Source organism: Ursus americanus, chromosome 4, assembly GCF_024610735.1.
Source record: "Ursus americanus isolate L20-20 chromosome 4, mUrsAme1.1.p, whole genome shotgun sequence".
Taxonomy (NCBI): Eukaryota; Metazoa; Chordata; class Mammalia; order Carnivora; family Ursidae; genus Ursus; species Ursus americanus.
Window position 1 is genome coordinate 42,239,044 of NC_142130.1, and position 21,792 is coordinate 42,260,835.

The 21,792-nt window shown below is 34.8% G+C and overlaps 1 protein-coding gene across 35 annotated transcripts in view; it reads left to right on the forward strand.

Moving 5' to 3' along the window:
- Positions 1 to 21,792, forward strand: part of ZBTB20 (zinc finger and BTB domain containing 20) — a 771,855-nt gene that overhangs the window by 429,414 nt on the left and 320,649 nt on the right. For 5 of the 35 annotated variants that reach the window (XM_087861244.1, XM_087861258.1, XM_087861268.1 and 2 more), the window contains one exon: positions 1 to 21,792. This exon is cut by the window's left edge and continues 26,562 nt beyond it; it is cut by the window's right edge and continues 20,593 nt beyond it. The exons of the other annotated variants lie outside the window; for them this stretch is intronic. The gene's annotated coding sequence lies outside the window, so the exon portion shown is untranslated. 35 annotated transcript variants of the gene reach the window in all.

Sequence of the window (21,792 nt, forward strand, 5' to 3'; positions counted from 1 at the left end):
AAGAGAGATTCAGTGAAAACTAAAGCCGACCGGTCAGCCCATCCCGGCCTTGAGACAGAAAGATGGCAAATACACAAGCAGAGATTCGCTCCACTCATTTCAGAAGGTCAGAGACCAGCAGCGAAATTTGAAGATCCCTGGCCAAACAAAGAGACCAAAGTTTTGCTTAACTTAACTAACCTGATTTCAGTAACCTGATTTCAGAGAGGCAGCCTCATATTGACTGTATAAAACTCAGCCCTCACAGTAAGCATGGGAGGCCTGCACTGTTGTTATGCCATTCTCACAGATGAGGACGTTGGGCTACTGAGGTCAGTGGCTTGCTCAAAGTCACACAGCCTGCAAGAAGTAGATGAAAGTTCCAAATTAGCCAGTACTCCATAGTTGTTGGTCTTCTGAAGACCGTTATTTCAGAGTTGAAAGGTAAACTGATGGGCTGATATTTCAAGCATCCATGAACAGGATATTTATGCAAAAGAATAAATGAAGAAAATTGACCCTTCAGATTTAGGGGAGGGAGATGATCAAGAAAAAGGGCTACTTACATACTTAATAATCAGCTATGTTATCATATGACACTATTTTTTAAAATATATAATATTTACAAAATTTTCATAGAATATCTGTTCGGTCCACAGAATCTCAAAGTGTTTTCTAATGCCCCATTTCCATCTGCAGATTGAGAGATTATTTTGCTTTTGAGCCTGGTTGGCCTGTAACAGATAATTTCGTCTCTTTCATTAACTGTCAGATAATGCTATCTGTCATAGATACTTTTTCCAGAAAACACAAGAACTTAGACCATAAAGAAGTCAGATGCCATTATCTTTTTTTAATTATGAATTTCCAAGCACCTTTTTAAATATACTGTGCCCACTAAAACATTCATAGGTCTGGAACACTGTGGTTGAAAAATTATCTTCATACTTAACAATTTTCTAAGCATCAATATTAGAAATAGGTAAATACCCTTAGTTCTTAATTTATGTCCTGTAACATTCACTAAAACATTTGGGTCACCTCTTTTGATTATTTGTCATTTTTAAAAAATAATGCCAAAATGATGCTTTACCCTCTTCTCCAATTTATTGGCTGGACGTAAGGCTGCCATATTTTGTGCTGAGAGAGGAGCAGAGGGGTGGGAAGTTTCAGAAGCATAGAGTAGACCCATTTCTTTCCAAATGTGTTTAATGACAGCAGCGTGCAATTAGATCACATTTTGGTTGATATCAGAATAAGCTGATCCAATCCATTGGTTACCTTCAAGTCTAATGACATCCATGTTTCTAGAAATGATGAAATTATATATGTAGACTCATTCTTTTGGAAGTTATTTTGCCTACGGTTGTGCTGTGCTTATCAAGGCCATTCTTCATGAACCTAGCAAAGTTACTTTTGATAAATTTAAGAGACGTGATTATCGTGCAGGAGGGAAATTCTGATGTAGCTTAAAACAATAAAGAACTTTTCATTTTATTCTTTCATATATTTCATAGGTAATCTAAGCTATCACAGTAGCTTTGATTATTTTCTACCTATATTTTTAAATTATCTTGCCCATCTTATATCTGTTTTTAGTATTTGTATCTCACTGGAAAAGGTATTGCTAGTATGTCTCTTTGTAAAGCATTGTTACAGATGGGATTTCTACCCATGAAAATGAGTGAGATACCGTACTCACCAGAGTCTGTCCTATTTCTAAAGAGAACCTCATGGATAGTTTTTAAAAAGAAAGCCAAGAGTTTATCATGTATTCCAGATACTCTAAAACCCCATTTAAGATGCCTGCTTGTTCCTTGCAGATGAAGAGAACATTGTCTCCTCTTTTATTTAAGAAGTCTTCAGCAATTTACCAATCCCTAGCATGTGTAAAATCACAGAACAGAATCACTGTTCTCAGATTCTGAACTCGGAGTTCCTGATAATTGAGCCATGGTTGCCAAATAAGAGGAGGGTTTTGAAACCTATCACCACTTACCAGAAGTTTTTATAAGCAAAGAAAATCGTACTTCTTTCTGTCTGCCTACAGAAAGAAGTGGCTAATTAATCCTTGTTAGGTGAATTAACTATATCCAGAAGAAATAGGGAACTTGTAGAAAAAAAGTCTAATGGGTATTTTGGAATTCTATCAGGATACAATTTAGTAACCGATGTTGGTGAGTAGATTGCTATTGTGGTTTATAACAGGAGAACCACTGTTAATTTGTAATATATCTACCGAGGCAGAGGAAATCAATCATTCTTGACTGCGGAAAGTATATTGTATCTCTTCAACAAGGCAATGTGTTTGGGGCTTATGGAAGTCCACTCTAGATAGCATTATGACCCCTGCTAAGAACTAGACAGCCTCTCTACTTCTCATAGGAAGAGAGACATAGGGTAAAAGGAAATAAATCAAGGAAAATAAGTGGGAAAGAAACTGGGATCAAGGATCTGGATGTGTAATCATGATAGATTACCACAAGTAAAAATCAGGGAATTTAAGGGACAAAGGAGGCATGAGGTCCATTTAGGATAGTGACAATATCTAAAGGATCCAGTCTGATCTCCTCCGGCTGGTACAGCTGTAGGAAGAACTCAATAAAAGTTTGTTGAGTGGGTTAATAAACATAAACACCCAAAGCTGCAAGATCACTAGTCCATAAACCCAGATAATGGAGAAAATCAGACTTACTAAGAAGATGCCATGGTAGCCAATTATTAAGAAATGTCAATATGACATCTGCTAAATAACTTTTATTAACAACCACATCATTTGCATGTTTCTTGTAGTCAATAAATTGTTATAATGTGGCAAAATAGGGGCGCCTGGGTGGCACAGCGGTTGAGCGTCTGCCCCCGGCTCAGGGCGTGATCCCGGCGTTACGGGATTGAGCCCCACGTCAGGCTCCTCCGCTATGAGCCTGCTTCTTCCTCTCCCACTCCCCCTGCTTGTGTTCCCTCTCTCGCTGGCTGTCTCTATCTCTGTCAAATAAATAAATAAATAAAACCTTTAAAAAAAAAATGTGGCAAAATAACTTGTTCTCTACCAGCTTATATCAATCCAATTTGAATTCTTTAATGACTGCCCTGTGTAAGAAGCTCTGGAATGTTATGTCATAGGATCATGGTACTCTAAGAGCAGAGGGTTTTATATAAAGGAAGTATAACTTTTATTTTCTTTACTTCTCTTAACAGTGACTAAAATTTTCAAGGCCTTTTTGCCTGAAAGAGCTCAGTGGCCTTCAAGTCCCTTTCCTAGTTAAGACTTACAGCTATCCCTTTTATATATTTGGATATTTTGGTTGTCTGTGTTCACACTGCTACCTTTCTGCACACTTGGACAAGTACTGTGCCCCCTCAGCTTACCTTTTTTCTGCCAAGGGAAGTTCAATTCTGTCCAAGTATATCCATACTTGGATAATTTATTGTGGACTTCTTGTTCCAGATTATTCATCCATGCATTCAGCAAAACTTAACTGAGTTTCCACTATATGCCAGGCAAAATATGAGATGCTGGGGTGACCAAGTCATTTATAAATGCGTTAAGCAAGGTTAGACCTATTACCAATTCCTAAGGAATTGTAACTTGTTCTCTATGTTCACCATTGTCCATTTACCTTTAACTTGCTCTAAGCTTATTTTGTTTCCTTGCAATATTATACAAAACCATGGTGACACCACTTTTCTCACTTTGACCTTCTCAGTGTATATATAAAGCAGCTGCTTAGTGGCTCACAGACATAAATTTAACTCAGGAGCCACAAGCCTAGTCTAGTACTATATGTGGATGCGTGTGGATGGGTGCATTTGTGTGTGTGTGTGTGCATGTACGTGCGTGTTCGGAAGAAGGGTGAGTAGTAAACCTCTGAGAATTGTTTCCCACAAATCCAGTTTAAGTAGTGCTTCAAGAATTATACACAAGTGTTCCTCCATCGTTGCTGAGGCTGTCCTTTGGTTAGTTTTGTTGTAATGATGGGCTGCATAGTAATATATTGATTCAGTACGTTTGTTTCTAAACTCCAGTATTGTTTAATTTCTTCTTCTTGAAGTTGGTATATTTTTAGGCTCTTAGTTACTTGGTGTTTAGCATCAATCCTAATGTTCTGTCTAAAGTATAGTAAAGGTTTCCTTGTGCTTCAGTTCACTGCAGTGCTTGAGAGGGAGTCGCCATAAGTAATGATTTTGCTTTATTCCTTGGCAGTGCAACCACAAACTAGACAGTGGTTCAAAATCTCAGGTTTTGCAAGGGATTGTGGGAGATTATATGCAGCCTCAGGGAACTGCTAAAATGTTCAGATTAATTGCCTAGATTCAAGTTCATGAGTCTCATGAACATTTACTTTTGAGTTAGAAGAAACTCTAAAATCACTAAATCACTATTAAATGTCAGGGTAAACCACATGGTTTTATTGGAGGAAAATGGCATCGATTAAGAAGCAAAACTCTAAAATCTAAGATAGAGTTAATGTGGAATAGCACATGCCAGGGCAGCATCCATGAAACCTGTGGCAGTAATTTTGGCCTCTGGAGACTCTTGTTCCGTCCTTTTCCAAATTCACATTATGGACACATTTTGTTTATTCACACGAGTAGACAAACTCATGAAATGGTCTCCAGCAGCAAATGGCTTTGGAAATCAGAGAGCGCAAACTCATCTTTGGTTTATAAATGTGCTGTGATGCTAAAGAATGGCTACATTAACAATCAACTTTAACAAGAAATCAGGGGTTGGAGGGTAAGAAGCAACGGGTAAAGAACAACAATGCTAACAGCAAATGACATGCCTGAAATGTAAACTTCATCATTCGAAGAAAGATTATGTAAAACACAGCTTGAAAATAGTGAACGAGAAGGCCAACTTGGTATGTTTTAAAGAGAGTTAGTTGAGAGAAGGCGTCAATTTGGCTCTGACAGTGCTATTGCTAAATGTGGAGAGAGTGGAGTTCACATCCCCCAAAATCACATCTTTCAATTTTTATTTATGCTGAGCAAAGATAGGAAGAAGGTATATTTTCCTCCCTCATTACCAGACTTCTTTTTCTTTCTTTCCTTTTTTTGTTCCCAGACTGTAAATCAGTTAACTAGGCAGGGTCATTTTTGAGAGCATTCACAATGCCAAGAGACACCAAATGGTGAGGTAGATCAAAGGGACAAAGAATTATAGAGGCATTGAGCCACTTTCCTTAGGACCCTGAATACAATGTGAACAGTCTGCTTAGCTCCAGGCCCCAACCCAAGTATTTTGCACCAGACCCAGCCTGGATTTCTTGGGAAGTTCTCCTTGTTGCTTTTCATAGTTTAGATAATCCATGTGAACAATCCTGATTAAATCAGTTACCCCCAGGCTATGGACAAAAGCATAAATGGTTTTTAGGAGAAAATGGTCCTAAAGCCTGTCTCTATATGTGTCTCTCTCTTTCTTTCTCCCTCTCCCTCTGCACCCCCCTCTCCCTCTCTCCTTCTCTCTCTATTTCTCTCTCTCTCTCCTCTACTTTCTTCTCTCTTCTTTATCTGTATATTTCCTTGTTTTTCAGTTACTCAGTTCCATTTTTTCCTCTAAAATTCTATCTAATATAACGGTAAGTAGAGGGTATTACTGAGAAGGTGCTGTTTCCTACTTCACTTCATGATTCAGGTTTTGATTTTGAATTACATTACCTATCTTGTGCTGATTATGAACAGTTTTTTGAAAGGCTGACATCTAGAGGGTGGTTATCCAACAATATTATGGAAGGTCACCAGGCATTTGTCTCTTATGTCTGATTCTTTTTAAACCAGGCAATTACTCTATCATTTAATAATCCTTACCTCAAAGTTCACTTGAAAGAAAACTCATAAGGTTTAAGGGGAAAAAAAAAAAACCTAAAAATAAAAGTTAGGCTAGACTAGGCCAGGGTGGGAAATTCCATTGTGGCTAGAAGCCCATGGCAGGTAGAGTGGAATTTAATGAAGGAAACTGCTGTGTTTTTGTGTCTTTCTGTATGTTTTTCCTTTAAAACCAAGAGCTGGGCAGGCATCCCATTCGACCTGACGTGACCCAAGCAAATTGCTTCTTATATAAAAACAACTGCAGACTCTGAGAATGTGAAAATGCACTGTATCCTTCTCCAACTGAGGAAAACGAAAGCCTGAGAAACAGGACGGCCCTGTCAATACTCGTTGAGCAGAACTATCACTCAAACCTGATAAAGGGAGATTAGAACAGATTTCCTTATGCCAGAGGAATTCATTATAAGTCGGACTTTTTTATTTATTTATTTATTATTTTTTTTAAAACAAGCTCAGTAGTAGATGGAAAATACACTTTTTTAAGGCAGGTTTTATGTAGGAAATGATAGTATGCACAATTTTTAAGTCTTTTCATTGAATTAGCATTTTTTAATTAAAAAACTAATATTAAATTTAAAAAGACAAAGAGAAGCATTTTCCTTTCCTGCCACAGCCTTGGACAAGCAAAGAAGAGATTCAGGGTGTGTCCACTGATATTGCATTCAGATGTGTTGTCTTGGCTTGTGTACTGACAGATTTATTTTAAAAACAAAGTTTAAAAAATGCATTGTGTGCTAGTGAAGTCACTTCATAAATCTTTTCCTTTATGAATTATTTTGATCACAAGGCTCGTTGTTTGAATCACTGAAGGACTATTCTCCCTAAAAGAAAAATGCCTTCATTTCCAAACTGTCAGTTCAAAAGCCAGCAACTTCCCCTGAACAGCATGCAGGGATCCAGAGGGGCAGAGAAAAGGGGACCACATGAGTTCTGACTCTAACATAAGGCATAATCCAGTTTGGATTTGCTGTGGTTCAGAGAAGAGCCATGTTTTGAAAATCTGGACCCAGACTCTTTACTCTTCAAATATATGACTTAGTTTGAAATCGTGATTCTGCTTCAGGGAAAAAACAAACAAACAAGGGAACACAGCCTTTGATGCAGCTGGTCCGTCAGAGGGCGGAAGGTTAGAATTAGAATACTCTTCAAGCTGTTGCTGAATAATGAAGGGTAGGGCTTCCTAGCTGGGCAGTGACCACAGTCCCCTGGGAGTACAGAGGACAAATATTACCTAATGTGTACAAAGACTTTAAAAGTTAAGTTGATTACAAGCTGAGTGAGGAAGGTTGGATGAGGCAGCAAGGACTAGTTGCAGCAGAGACCTGATAGGAGTCACATGTCTCCATTTTTCCCTCAGTCCTTAGGGTTAAAGGGTTGGGTACCAATAGGAAGTCAGTGAGGTTCTTGAAATGAATAGCTTGCATGAAATCATTACAAAGAAGGAAGAGAAGTAAAACGACATATTGGAATATATGTATACATAGAGACTGATAAAATAAGTCAGATGAAATTTACACTGTAGGTGATGAATAAAATTTTCCTAACCAAAGTATATTGTGCTCATAGCTAAGGACTTTGTCTTGTTCTTCATTTGTTTTCCACACAGCACCTTGAATATTGTTGAAACATAAAATTAAACAATTAGGGGCGCCTGGGTGGCACAGCGGTTAAGCGTCTGCCTTCAGCTCAGGGCGTGATCCCGGCATTATGGGATCGAGCCCCACATCAGGCTCCTCTGCTATGAGCCTGCTTCTTCCTCTCCCACTCCCCCTACTTGTGTTCCCTCTCTCGCTGGCTGTCTCTATCTCTGTCGAATAAATAAATAAAATCTTTTTAAAAAAATAAAAATAATAAAATTAAACAATTAATAATTGCCCTGTGATATCAATTTGCCAGGGTAATTGGTCAGATGGAGTGGTAGGTGGTTCTAGGCTAAACACTGGAGGCTCTCTGGAAGAGATGAATTCCAAACTGATTCTAAAGGACAGGAGAGGTGGGCAGAGCTAGACAAGGTGTTTCAGGTTCATTGAAAACCACTCACTGCTTCAATCTGAGATCTCCATTTTACTGCTGCTTCATGAAATGAGCAAGAATTGTACAGAAAGGATGAAGAGCAAGTTTGCATGACAGGGGATGCAAGTTGCTAGCATAGGAGATGGGAAGAATATTAATAGGAGATACATATTGTCAGAACTAGCGATGAGTGTTGTGAATGAGTTTGATCTTAATTCTGAGTAGGCAAGAAGAGGGAATGGTTAGAATTTAATTTGGAGTCTGACTACCTGGGCTACTTTAGAAGTTCATCTATACAAATTACTTAACAAATGCCTGTCTTAGATTAAGGCTTTAAAAATGGTGAGGATAGAGTTACCCATTTTCCCTGGATAGGTATACCACATTTTTCAGATTCTCTGTTATAACCAGAAATATCACATACCATTAATCTCCCAAGCATGTTCCTTAAGGTGATTTTCTTTACTTGTAACTCTATTTCATTTCACTTATCTAGATTATTCTGTTTAATTTAACTATAAAGATATTCATTGGCCTTACTTAGTAAGTGGAAACATATAAATAGTATTTTCTCAATAGTAATACTCTCTTTGAGTATTTTGAGAAAATACTCAAAATAGAATTTGCTCAAAAAGCAGTCTATTAGTAGAGGAAATCCTATTGACACTGATTTTAGTGCAATTTTCCAAATCAACTTCAAAATACTATCTACCATAAAACAATTATTTTCATAGTTCTGTTTTTGGTAATGGAGGAATAACTTGTACTATTCCAGGACAAACATTTCCTCAGATAGCAATACCAAACCCTGGTTATGATTCTTTAAAAACAACTACATTGCAATTAAAAACGAACAAAGAATTATTTGAAGGCATTGGAGAGGGACCAAAGGCAGACAAAATCTGGAGTAAACTGTTCTGGGTGGAATCCACATTTCTCACAGCTTTTCCTCCAAGAAACTTTCCAGTCTGTGTGATGTGGGGCAGTTAGAATTTGAGAAGCAACTTACAATCTTATTGATTTGAGGTGCCAGAAGATTGAGTTTAGAGTTGACAGAGTAACTGAAATGGAGGGAGGAAATCTTGGAAAGAATGGAGCCACAGAGGGAGGTTACCTATAAATCTGCAAATAAACTCTTCTAATGTCTTGTTTGATTTGTGAACTGTGCATGTAGAGGGGAGGCTATAAGAACCTGGAGAAAAGGAACACCTGGAAGGCTGAAAAAGCTGAGCAAATATATCTGATGAACGGAGACAAAACTAGGAGTTTGAGTTTTACTAAGGTAGAAGGATTTGGTAAATGTCTAAGGCTTTACTTAAAATCCAGAAGGGCCGTGCCTTAGGAATATAGATGATTACTCAGGGCTAAGAAATAAATTCAAGAAGAAAGGATAAAATTGCAACATTGAAAGGCTCTAACAAAGCATAAAACTAAGCCACCAGAATGTCAAAGTGGTCAACCAGTAATTTAATTGTTTGCTAGAATAAAAATACATTATTTAGGGAAATATAACAGAACACAGAGTCTTCTACAACATATCACACACAAGGCCCAAATGCAATTGAATAATAACTGGACATGGAAACAGGAAAATGTAACCTCTAACTTAAAAAAAAAAAAAAACAGTTAATAGAAACAAATCCCTGGATTATCCAGATGTTCAAATTAACAGACAAGGACTATAAAGCAAAAGTTATAAATGTATTCAGGACCTAAATGAAAATATGATTATAATGAGGGAACAGATGAGAAAATAAGCAGAGAAATGGAAGTTATTAAAAAGAGTCAAAAAGTTAAGGTATAATATTTGAAATAAACAAAAATAATTAGAGGGGCTTAACAACATATTGGAGATGACAGAAGAAAATATCAATAAATTTGACTACAGATCAATGGAAATTATTAAAGAACAGAAAGAAAAAAAACTAAAAAAATGTGCTGTTAATGATCTATAGAATGATATCAGAGTCTACTATTCTTGGAATACCTCAGAAGAATGTAAAATGAATGAAATTATTAAAAAGAACCGAAGGGTTAAAGTATGAGTGTTGAAATAAAAATAATTCATTGAGAAGACTCAGTAGCAGATTGGAGATGGTAGAAGAGAGAATGGAACAAAAATGATAAAGAAAAGATAGTTGCAAATATCCAAAATTTGGTAAAAAAGCAAAAGTATACAAGAAAAATCACATGCAGACATTGTTTTCAAACTTCTATAAGCCGAAGATAAAAAGAAAAATCATGAAAAAGATATGGGGAGTAGATTGCCTATAGAGGAATAATTAAGTAAATGTCAACTGATTCCTCATCATAAATGATGGAGGCTAGAAACAATGGAATGCCATTTAAAAAAAATATTTAAAAAACTGTCAACCCAGAATTCTATATATAGCAAAGATATCTTCCAATAATGAAAAAAGAATTTTCATATGAACCAAACTTTGTCAGCAAAACTCTTTTTTTTAAAGATTTTATTTATTTATTTATTTATTTATTTATTTATTTATTTATTTATTTATTTGACAGAGAGGGAGACAGCCAGGGAGAGAGGGAACACAAGCAGGGGGAATGGGAGAGGAAGAAGCAGGCTCTCAGCAGAGGAGTCTGACGTGGGGCTCAATCCCAGAGCGCTGGGATCATGCCCTGAGCCCAAGGCAGACGCTTAACGACTGTGCCACCCAGGCGCCCCTGTCAGCAAAACTCTTATAAGGAATGTGAAAGGAAGTTCTTCAGGCTGAAGGGAAATAGAATCAGATGGCAAAAGTTTTTTTTTTTTTTTTAAAGAATAAAAAGCACTAAAAATTGTCAATCTAAGTACATGTAAAACAATATCCTTTTTTATTCTGTTAATTTTTTAATTGACCATTTAATGCATAAATTATAACATTTTATCATGGATCTATAATATTTATAGATTTAAAATATATAAGAAAATACTACAAAAGACAGAGTGGTGGTAAATAGAATTATACAATTGTAAGACTCACATGTTTACCAGAAGCAGTACGATATTAATTCTGAGTACACAGTGATAAAGAAGCCTAGTGTAATCCCTAGAACAACTGTTTCAAACTACTACAAAAGATATAGCTAACAAGCCAGTAGTGGATTTTGAACAGAATATTAAATTTTAATCCATTAAAAGAGGAAAGAAAAGCCGGGGAACAAGAAAGAAAGAAAGAAAGAAAGAAAGAAAGAAAGAAAGAAAGAAAGAAAGAAAGAAAGAAAGAAAGAAAGAAAGGAAGGAAGGAAGGAAGGAAGGAAGGAAGGAAGGAAGGAAGGAAGGAAGGAAGGAAGGAAGGAAGAAAGAAAGAAAGAAAGAAAGAAAGAAAGAAAGAAAGAAAGAAAGAAAGAAAGAAGAGAAAAGAAAGAAGAGAAAAGAAAGAAAAAGTAAATAATGAGATGGAAAATTTAAACTCAACCAGAGCAATAATGTCATTCAATGTAAATGGTATAAACACAACAATTAAAAGGCAGAGACTGTCAGACTGAATTTAAAAAGTAAAACTCAACTATATACTATCTACAAGTAATGCACTTAAAGTATAAAGATATAAAATATCTTGAGAGTGCAATGATGTGGAGCTATATACAATATAAATAGTACACATATGAAGGCTGGATTGGCTACATTAATATTAGAGTAAACTTTAAAACAAGGAGTATTATTCAAGTTAAAGAGGGTTTTATTTTATTCTATTTTTTAAAAAAAATTTTTTTATTTATTGGACAGAGAGACACAGCGAGAGAGGGAACACCAGCAGGGGGAGTGTGAGAGGGAGAAGCAGGCTTCCCACTGAGCAGGGAGCCCGATGTGGGGGCTCAATTCCAGGACCCTGGGATCATGACATGAGCCGAAGGCAGACCCTTGATGACTGAGCCACCCAGGTGGCCCTAAAGAGGGATATTTTATAATGATATGTGTTAAATTATCATGAAGACACGAGTAATAAGCATGTATACCGAAACTGTCAGGAAAAGAGAAATAGAGAAATCCATAATAACTATTGGAGATTTTAACATCCTTCTCCCAATACTTGAATAAATAATAGACAGAAAATCAAGAAAGATATACAAGATATTAAAAACACCATAGGGGCACCTGGGTGGCTCAGTTGGTTAAGTGACTGACTTTGGCTCAGGTTACGATCCTGGAGTCCCAGGATCCAGTCCTGTGTTGGGCTCCCTGCTCAGCAGGGACTCTGCTTCTCACTCTTACCTTCCCGCATCTCATGCTCTCTCTCTCTCATTCTCCCTCTCTCAAATAAATAAATAAAATCTTTAAAAAAATTAAAAAATAAAAAACAAATAAAAACACCATAAACACCTTGACTTTTGATGTTTATAGACAATTATTCCCACTTGCAAAATATACATTATTTTGTACATTTACAAAATATACAAAGATATACCTTCTTTATAATGTACATTCTCTACACATGGAACTTTCTTTTTATTTTTTTAAAGATTTTATTTATTTATTTATTTGACAGAGTGAGAGCAAAAGCAGGGGGAGAAGAAGCTGGCAGAGGGAAGAGAAGGCTCCCTGCTAATCAGGGAGCCAGTGCCAGGGCTCAATCCCAGGACCCTGGGATGATAACCTGAGCTGAAGGCAGATGCTTAACTGACTGAGCCACCCAGACTCCCCTACACATGAAACTTTCATTAGGGTAGATAAAATCTTGGCCATCAAATGAGTTTCAAATATTTTTCAAAAGAATGAGATACTATAAAATGTGTTCCTTGATCAGAATGCAATTAAACTAGAAATAAAAAAACAATAAAGTATCTAGAAAAGACCATTTGGAAATTGAATAAATGAGTTCTAAATGCTTGCATGGATAAAGTAATGAGAGGAATTATAAAATATTTTAAGCCAAGTTATATTGAAAATTCAGTATGGGTTAAAGAAGGGCTTAGTAGAAATCTAGAGTTTTTATTCCCAAATCAGAAGAAAGAAAGGTTTAAAATCAACCATGTAGGTTTCCACTTTAGTTAAGTAAAATGTATATATATATAATTGTGTTAAACTCTAAAGTAGTAGAAGAAAAGAAATAGTAAAGGCAAAAATCCAGAAAATTAAAAACAAACAATAAAGATTTACAAAGGCAAAACTTTATTCTTTGAAAAGATAAATAAAACTGATAACCTCTAGCAAAAATGACCAAGAAGAAAAGATATAAAAAACCAATATCAGTAATGAAAGAAGGGATAGATAGCATTACATATCACACAGATATTGAAGGGAATTTATGGAAACATTATGCCAGTAATTTCAGCAACTTTAATGAAATAGGTAAGTTCCTTGAAAAACATGTTGCCAAAACTGACACAAGAAACACAGAAAATCTGAATACCACTATATTTATTAAAGAAATTGAATTTGTTATCAAAATCACTCCTAAAAAGAAAACCCCAGGCCCAGATAGTTTCAATGGAGAATTGTATAAAACATTAAAGGAGGAAATAATATTAATCCTACACAAATTCTTTAAGAAAATATGGTAGGAGAAAACACTTACTGAAATGTTTTATGAGGCCAGAATAATCCTATTAGCAAAACCTGAAAAAGATACTATCAGAAAATTACAGGCCGGTATTCCTCATCTATCTGGACACAATAATCTTTTAAAAAATTAGCAAGTAAAGTCCAGCAATATGCAAAATGGATAATAACTCATAACCAACTGGACTTTATCTCAGGTATTCAAGTTTAGTGTAACATTTGAAAGTAAATCAATGTAAATTCACCATATTACTAGAATAAAAAAGAAAAATATGATCTTTTTTGAAAAAGCATTTGAAATAATTTAATAGGCATTCATAATAAAAACTTTCAGGAAACTAGATGAGATAGAAACTTCCTCAATCTGATGAAGAGCTTCTGTGAAAACCTACAATTAATATCATACTTAATGATGAAAGACTAAATGAATGCTTTCCACTTAAGATTTAGTATAAGGCAAGGATATCTATTTTTACTATTTCTGTTCAACATTGTACTAAAGAACCTATCCAAGGTAATAAAGCAAGAAAAATAAATGAAAGGTGTAAGGATAGGAAAGGAAGTAAAACTGTCTGTATGCACATATACCATAATTGTTTACATTAGAAATCTTAAAGAATATACAAAACAACTACTGGAGCTAATAAGTGCATTTAGCAAGGTCACAGGATTTTTAAAAATTGATTATATTTTTATACAGTAGTGACAAATAATCTGAATATGAATTTTTAAAGTCAATTTACAGTAGCAAAAAACATAAAATACTTAGGCCTATAGGCCTTCAAAAGGCCTATACTCTCAAAACTAAAAAGGCCTTAGAGAAATATCCATTGTTCTTGGATGAGCACTCAGGTTGTTAAAGTGTCATTTCTCTCTAAATTGATCTTAGGGGTGAATACAGTCTGAGTCAAGATTTCAATGGGTGTTTTTTTCCCCTAATTTTTGGAAAAGCTGTTAAGTTGATTTTTAAATTCATGTGAAATTGCAAATAACCTAGAAAAACAAGAACAAAGTTGGAGTGCTCACACTATCTAATTTCAAGACTTTCTATAAATATGTAGTAATAAAGACAGATTATACCAACTTCCCCCCAGGTATCGGCTCTAAGTATGTAGTCAATTGATAATCAACAAAGGTGACAACATAATTTAATTGGGAGAAGCAAAATCTTTTCAACAAATGGTGCTTGAACAACTGGAAAAAAATATGGGAAAAAATTAAAACTTGGCCTCTGTCTCACACTACACACTATAATTTGATATGTATTAAACCTGCAAGAACTAAGATAATGCTTCTAGAATGATGCATAGGGAACAAAATGTCATGAGTTTGGGATAGGTAAAAATTGTTTAGAGGACACAGGAAACCCTAAACATAAAAGAAAAAAAATATTAAGTCAGATCTTATCCAAATTAAAAACTTCTGGTTATCAAAAAACACTGTTAAGAAAATGAAAGCATGAGGTGCCTGGGTGGCTCAGTCGGTTAAATGTCTGCCTTTGGCTCAGGTCATGGTCCTGGAGTCCTGGGATTGAGCCCCACGGTGCTCTCTGCTCAGTGGGGAGTCTGCTTCTCTCTCTGCCCCTCACCCCACTTGTGCTCTCTCTCTCTCTCTCAAATATATAAAATCTTTAAAAAAGAGAGAAAGAAAGAAAGAAAGAAAGAAAGAAAGAAAGAAAGAAAGAAAGAAAGAGAAAAAAGAAAATGAAAAGGCAAACAACAGACTAGGTGAAAATATTTGTAAAATATATCAACAAAAGACTCATATCTAGAATATGTAAGGAATGCCTACACATCAATAACAAATAGACAAAGTTTAAGAATGGGCAAATGACCTAAATAGGCACTTCATAATAGAAGATCTAGGCATGGCCATTAAACTCATAAAGAAAGGTGCTCAATATCATTAATCATGAGGGACATTCAGATCAAACGCACAGGAAGATTATAGTTCATGCTTTACCAGAATGACTGGAAGAAAGAAGACTGACACATTACAGTGTTGGCAAAGATGTAGAATACTTGGCGTTCTTATTACATTTGCTAGTGGGGAAAGTTCCAATTTGGAAAACTGGGTAAATAATCTTATAAAATTAAATGCATATATCTACCGTATGATTTGGGTATTGTGTTCCTGAGTATTTAACAAAAGGAAATGAAAACTGTGCCCTCAAAAAGACTTATACAAGAATGTTTATATTAACTTTTTTCATAATTGCCTAAAAAGGGAAACACCCCAATGTAGAAAATGGACATACAAATTGTGGTGTATTCATAGAACAGAATACTAATAAGCAAACAAAACAAAATATAATACAGACAATGTGGATAAATTTCAGAAACATGTTGTGCAGAAGAAGCCAGGACCCAAAAAACTACACATTATATGATTTTATTGTATGAAGGCAAAACTAATCTATGGTATTAAAAATGAGAATGTTGGTTGTTTATGAGAGATGGGAGTTGACCTGAAGTGGGCACAAAGGAACTTTCTAAATCTTTGTTAGGATGGTGATTATACAGGTGTATACATTTATCAGAATTCTGTGTTGTACACTTTAAAATCTGTGAATGTTGTTTTATGTAAATTTTACCTCATTTAAAAACAAAACAAAACCCCCAATGCTTGACCCTAAACAGCTTTCTCCTGAAAGTATTTCATCCATTTTGCTAACAGTTTTCCTGGACCCTGTTTTAACTGACCTGCAAAGGTATATGAAAACTTTTATTTTCTGCCTACTGCCTTGAATGCAAGAGATGTGGGTAGAACATAAATTGTCAAGATGTGGAAACCCAGGGAATGTTCAGGGTTAAGGAAAGAAGTATCTAATAACAAACCCAGACATGGATTTGGACAGGCATTGCTACTTCAGGCAAGTTTTCACTGCTCATGTTCAGTTTTTTTTTTCCCCCTTGCAGACGATATTGTTTTCTAAATGTGCCTCATTCATTTCTTGAGCAAGAAGAATAAAGTCCTTCACATTTACTTTTTGTTTGAACATATTGCAAAGTTAATAGCAAACTCTAGCTTAAAAACTTCAAAGAATGTCAGGGTTTTCAAGTTTTTCCTTTTTTCTACTATCCAACCATTAGTTTTGTTTATTCCCTGGTTTACTCTATACTTTAAAATAGTCATAGTCAAAGAAAAGAATAATTGAATATTCAAAACTGACAATAAACAAGATTTCAGGTTTTTTCCTCCAAATGTAGGCTTACCACTTCCCTGTGTTTAACTGTGAAGCTGGTATTCTGGCAGTATCATCATACTTGAGAATTCTGCTTTACCTAAAACCCTTTTTTGTTTTCAGCTTCTATAGGTGTCATCAGGTCTTGTCTGATTTTACTCTTCTCCACCCACCCCAACAAATCTATGAATGTCTTTAACAAACAATGTCCAAGTCTGACTTGTAATGCAGCCTTTCTTTGGTAGTGAATATTTATTAAAGCACTTAGTACCTGAATTATGAAATGTAGACAAGAGTACATTAACCTGGCTGAGTTATGTCCTTTCTTTCCTTTTTTTTTTTTTAACACATATTCTAGCCCAGTCTATCAACGCCAGATGGCAACTACATTTTGATACACTGAATATTTACCAAGTCATGTGGTATGCTTTTGAAGTATTTTTTTTACCCTTTCCGTCAAATGAGCTGACTCATCCCTCATTCATTTATTCCTGCTTTTAACAAGTTGCATTTTAGAAACTTGACCTCAGCTTTATCAAAATGATAAATGATGTTTTAAAATGATGCATCAGAAGTTCTGAAGACCTGACTATATCTTATGTCCTGTAACTATCTTGTATATTGTTTAATTTTTAAATGTTAATGAAGTACCAATTTCCCTCATATATTTTAATGAAACTTTACTCCAACTGCATTGCTATATTAGCACAGAGGAATGTGGTGGGAGTATATTTGTACTTAGACAGCTTTGGGATATTCAGGGAATTAAAGCATTTATGGTTGAGATAACTTAAAAAATGATCATGAAAATAACAACTGAGCAATTGATATTTATGTCCAACTCCTAAATAAAGAGACTTGTATTTCGGGTCTAATGAAAGATGCAGCCTATTAGAAATAGGCAATAGGCCTAAAAATGGTAATAAGAAAAAGAAGAAAAAATAAAAGGACATCAGAATACTTTAACTTTCATGCTTTCTTCTTGTTTTCTTGGGTTCATAGGAATATGCATTTGTAGGCACACTCTCAGGATATTTCTGTAAATAAATACTGATATTCCTTAATCTAGGGATATGAAAAATAACAGAAGAAATTTTTGATGGATAAAAGTATATGACATTGAGAAATTTGGGTGGAAGCCAATGCATATTATAAGAATTCTTCCTGGCCTATTGATCTCTGAAGAATATTTTCAGTTATTATTTAGGTTTTTATGGCTACTTGTCAATGATTTTTCAGAAATGGTAGAGAATATTGTGTGTCTTAAAAAGTTAACCATCATTGCTTTTATATAAGAGTGGCAGTTTTCTTTGTGAATACTTTTTTCAAAATTATTATAGTTTTTTCTTTTTAAAAGCAGACATTAGAGATATTTGGAGAGATTCAAACAGAGAAATATGAAAAGATCTATTCAGTTTTACCAAAAATCCCCCGTGATATTCTTATCCATTATATTTTCTAGCTCTGTTATATAATTAAAATTGCTTCTGTCTTTTGTGTGTGTGTGTATAATGACACATTTTGTATGGTGCCTAGTCTGGAGTAGGTTCTCAAAAGCATTGATTGCTTTATTAATTTATTAATGCATGTAAAACTCTCAGCAAAGTACCTGATATGTGGTATGTATTCAGTTATTCATTATTACTGTATTAGTATTGTTGTTATTATTACTACTTTCAAAAGGAAATCTTCGACTGTCCTTTAGAAGTTATCTCATTTAGCATATCTTTTTTATAAAAGATTTGAGAAAAAAATAAAAATTTAAAAATTAAAATTAAAAAAAAGATTTGAGAAATATGCAATCTACCTAGTGTAAACTTACTTTTATCTATTTTTTACCTAGTGTTAATTTAAAGTTTAATAAATGTGAGTTATAGTCTAGAGGCAGAAAAAAAAAGACCAACAATGGTATTGAATTCATTAAGGTTTGGATCAGAATTTGTTTTTTTATAAGTATATGGAACTTGAGATCAAATACATTTTCTCCCTATGACACATGTGGAATTTCTTTCTCTGTAGGCTTTGTCGGCTTATTCACCTATATGACCCTCAAAAAGAGGAAGTACATCCTGCTGAAGTATACTCATGAGTCACAAAGCAGGGGCTCAAGTCCATTGTGTACTCTTGTAGGTTTTGTAGATGTACAGCATTGTTAGTGGTTTCTTTAGAAAAGAATCTCATGGAATTGCACATTCTCTTATTAAATGGGCTCAGAAGATTTTCTACTAACCCTTTCACTTTTTTTTAACCCTTTCACTTTTAATAGTCCTTTGTGTATATTCAGCTTCTCAAGAACTGGAAATTCTGATGTCTATTTATCTTCTTTATTTTATAAATTTCACTTGAATGTTACTAACTTCATGGAGACTCATGTGATTGAATGGTAACATTTTGTATTCAGTTAGCAAGAGAGTTACTTATACAAGCATGGTGGTGAACACACACACACACACACACACACACACACACACACACACACACCAGATTTTCCATAAAGTTTATGTTGTTTTCCTTACCCTAATGTAAAGTAACAATGAAAGAATATCATATTTTCTTTGATTCCTCTGCCAGATTACACCATGGAATAATCAAGTTCTTATATTATTTGGGGAGATAGGAAATGGATGAGTATAGGTTAAATTTTTGAACTGTAAGGCACTTCAGATGTAATGAGGATTATTTTATTTAGTAACATATTGGTCAACTTCTTAAAGTTGTATTATTTTTAAATCTTTAAATATTTAATTTCTGAGCCTGCCGATTAGTCAAAAGAGTAAGAGCTGGAATAAGTCATGATATTTGCTTTACTTTTATTTTAGGAGGCACTACTTTCTATGTCTGCATTACTTCAGCTTGTTGCCTTTGGGTTGAAACTTAATGATAATCCCCTGACAATGTCAATGATCTTTGCCTGTTATATTTATGAACTCTGAAGTAGATTGGGACAAATTCCAGTTAACCTAAAGTATTTGGTTTTTCTAAATTCTATATTTCAGATGGAATTTCGTTCCTCTATTAAGCTGTTATTCTAATGGATTCTTGTGTACAATTTATCAAATGCTATCTTTTAGGAGCAGCCTTTCAGTCCTGTGTAATGTAAGATTATTATTGCATATAGCACAAGCTAGTAAAGTAGTTAACAGTACACTTTTATGAATGACACTTTCTAAATTTAAGATATTACCATTCTATTCTATCAGTGCTTGAAAGACTGGATATGGTGAGTTTTCCTTTAACAAGAAAAGATTGTCATGTCTCTTCATTTATTTGCTTCCTCTTAGCTCATTAGGTCTTTCACAGTATTAACTGAAAATGTATACAAAATGCTTAGCAAAATGTGGTGCACAATAAGCATTAGATAAATAGTTCCTATTATTATTATACATAATATATGTATAGCTCTTAATGATATTAAAAATACTAATAGTGTGATGAGTACAATATCTAGTATATAATAAATAACAAATATTAATTATGTTAATTAATAGGTGCCTTGGTACATTTTTTATTAAGATAATAATGGAGGGAATGTCATAGCGAATCCAATAGTACAGGTAAAACAACTAATCAAAACATAACACAAAATTTAGTTAAAATTTACACTTAATATACTTTTTACTCTTCTGGTGGACAACCAGATCAAAGTATAAGTAGAGAATATCTTCTGTAATGTGAGAACGCTAAACACCATATGTTTGTGAAAAATCTCTGAAGGATTACCCTTAAAAATAATCTACTATTGTCTTCTGTTTCTTAGTTCTGATCGTTAGTTTTTTTCAATTGATAGAAATCTTTTTTCTTCCACTCCTAACATTTCATCAATTAGTAAATGAAGAGATGTCAACAAAGTACCATCTAGTCAATCATCAAATGACTGTTACAGACAGCGAATGCTCTCAGGATTAAATCTCTTTCCTTTCTTCCACATAAATGTGTTGTTTACTAGCTCCTTACTCCAGATGCAGTTTGGAGAGCTACTAGAGAAATACTGAGTACTGACTGAGTACCTGCATGGTATATGGAACACAGATTCCATAGGTAATCATCATTTTAGAGATGACTAAACTGAAGTTTAAACTCACGGCTTCAAACTCATGGCAGCCTGATCCTAAATCTATGCTTTTCCTATCATGTTGCTTTTTCACTCAACCAAAGTAAATTGCCAAAAGCCTTTTCCAGACGTTAAACTTCACGTTAGACTACTGAGACTTCCCAGTTGTCCCCTATGGCTTATTATTTTAAGGTCTTTTATCTTTCGGTCACCAAAGGAAGAGCTGTGGAAGTGGAAGGAAGAAGAAAAGGAAGGGTGTGTGTGCGTGTGTGTGTCTGTGTGTATGTGTTTTTGGAGGTAGCGTTGGGGAGAGAGATGATGAACATTCCTCTCTGACTTCCTCTCCATGATAAAACTCTTACCTTTATTCCCAAGAGGAAAAATGTAGAAGTCCTCCCTTCCTGGAAAGTATAAAACTGTCTTGACTAAGCTCCTTTCCATCAGTGATTGACTAGCAGTTCTAGTCCAGAATTCTAAATCTTTTCTTTTCCTTTCCAAGGTAACTCTTAAACCTTCCCTTTTACTTAATCTTCATATTGTACTGAGGTTATTTATCTTGCAACATTTTGTAGGTTCCCCTAAGAATGTCCTTAGCAACTGACTTCCATACAAACTTTCTGGGAAAGTTTAAGGGGATCAAATCCCTTATAACTAAACAAAATAGAGCATTTGAAAGGAAATTTAATAGCAAATTAGATTGGTGTCATTACAAGAGGATGAATGAAACTTTTGGGGTTTTTTACATTTACAGTATAAAAGTCAACAAACTCTCAATTATACAATAGACTTGAAGAAAGAGATTATTCTCTTTTTTGGCTTATTGTACAATATAGCTTGTTTTTACCACATCGACCTCCAAAGCAAATCTTAAACCTGGTCTCTCTTTCCCATTGCCATTGGCTGTTGCCTTGTGCCTTGGCTATTTGCAAATGTTCTCAGTTGAGTGTTCATTAGGAAGAAGTTTTCATTAGAAGGAAGTAGACTTTTCCTCCGCCAAATACAAACTCTAGTACAAGGAAGAAAAGATACGTCTTTCACTGTCTTTGAATCAGGGCTTCCACTTGTTTTCATTCCCTTATGAAAATTTTCCAAATTTCTCCCATCTACCACAAGCCTACTGAGGGAAGGCATCAAGGCAAGAGCTGGTTCGGGTAGCCTCCTTTGTGGCCTACAGACTGCTATCATCCTCCCACTTAGCTGGTTTTCAAATAGTCCTCCTTTCTTGTG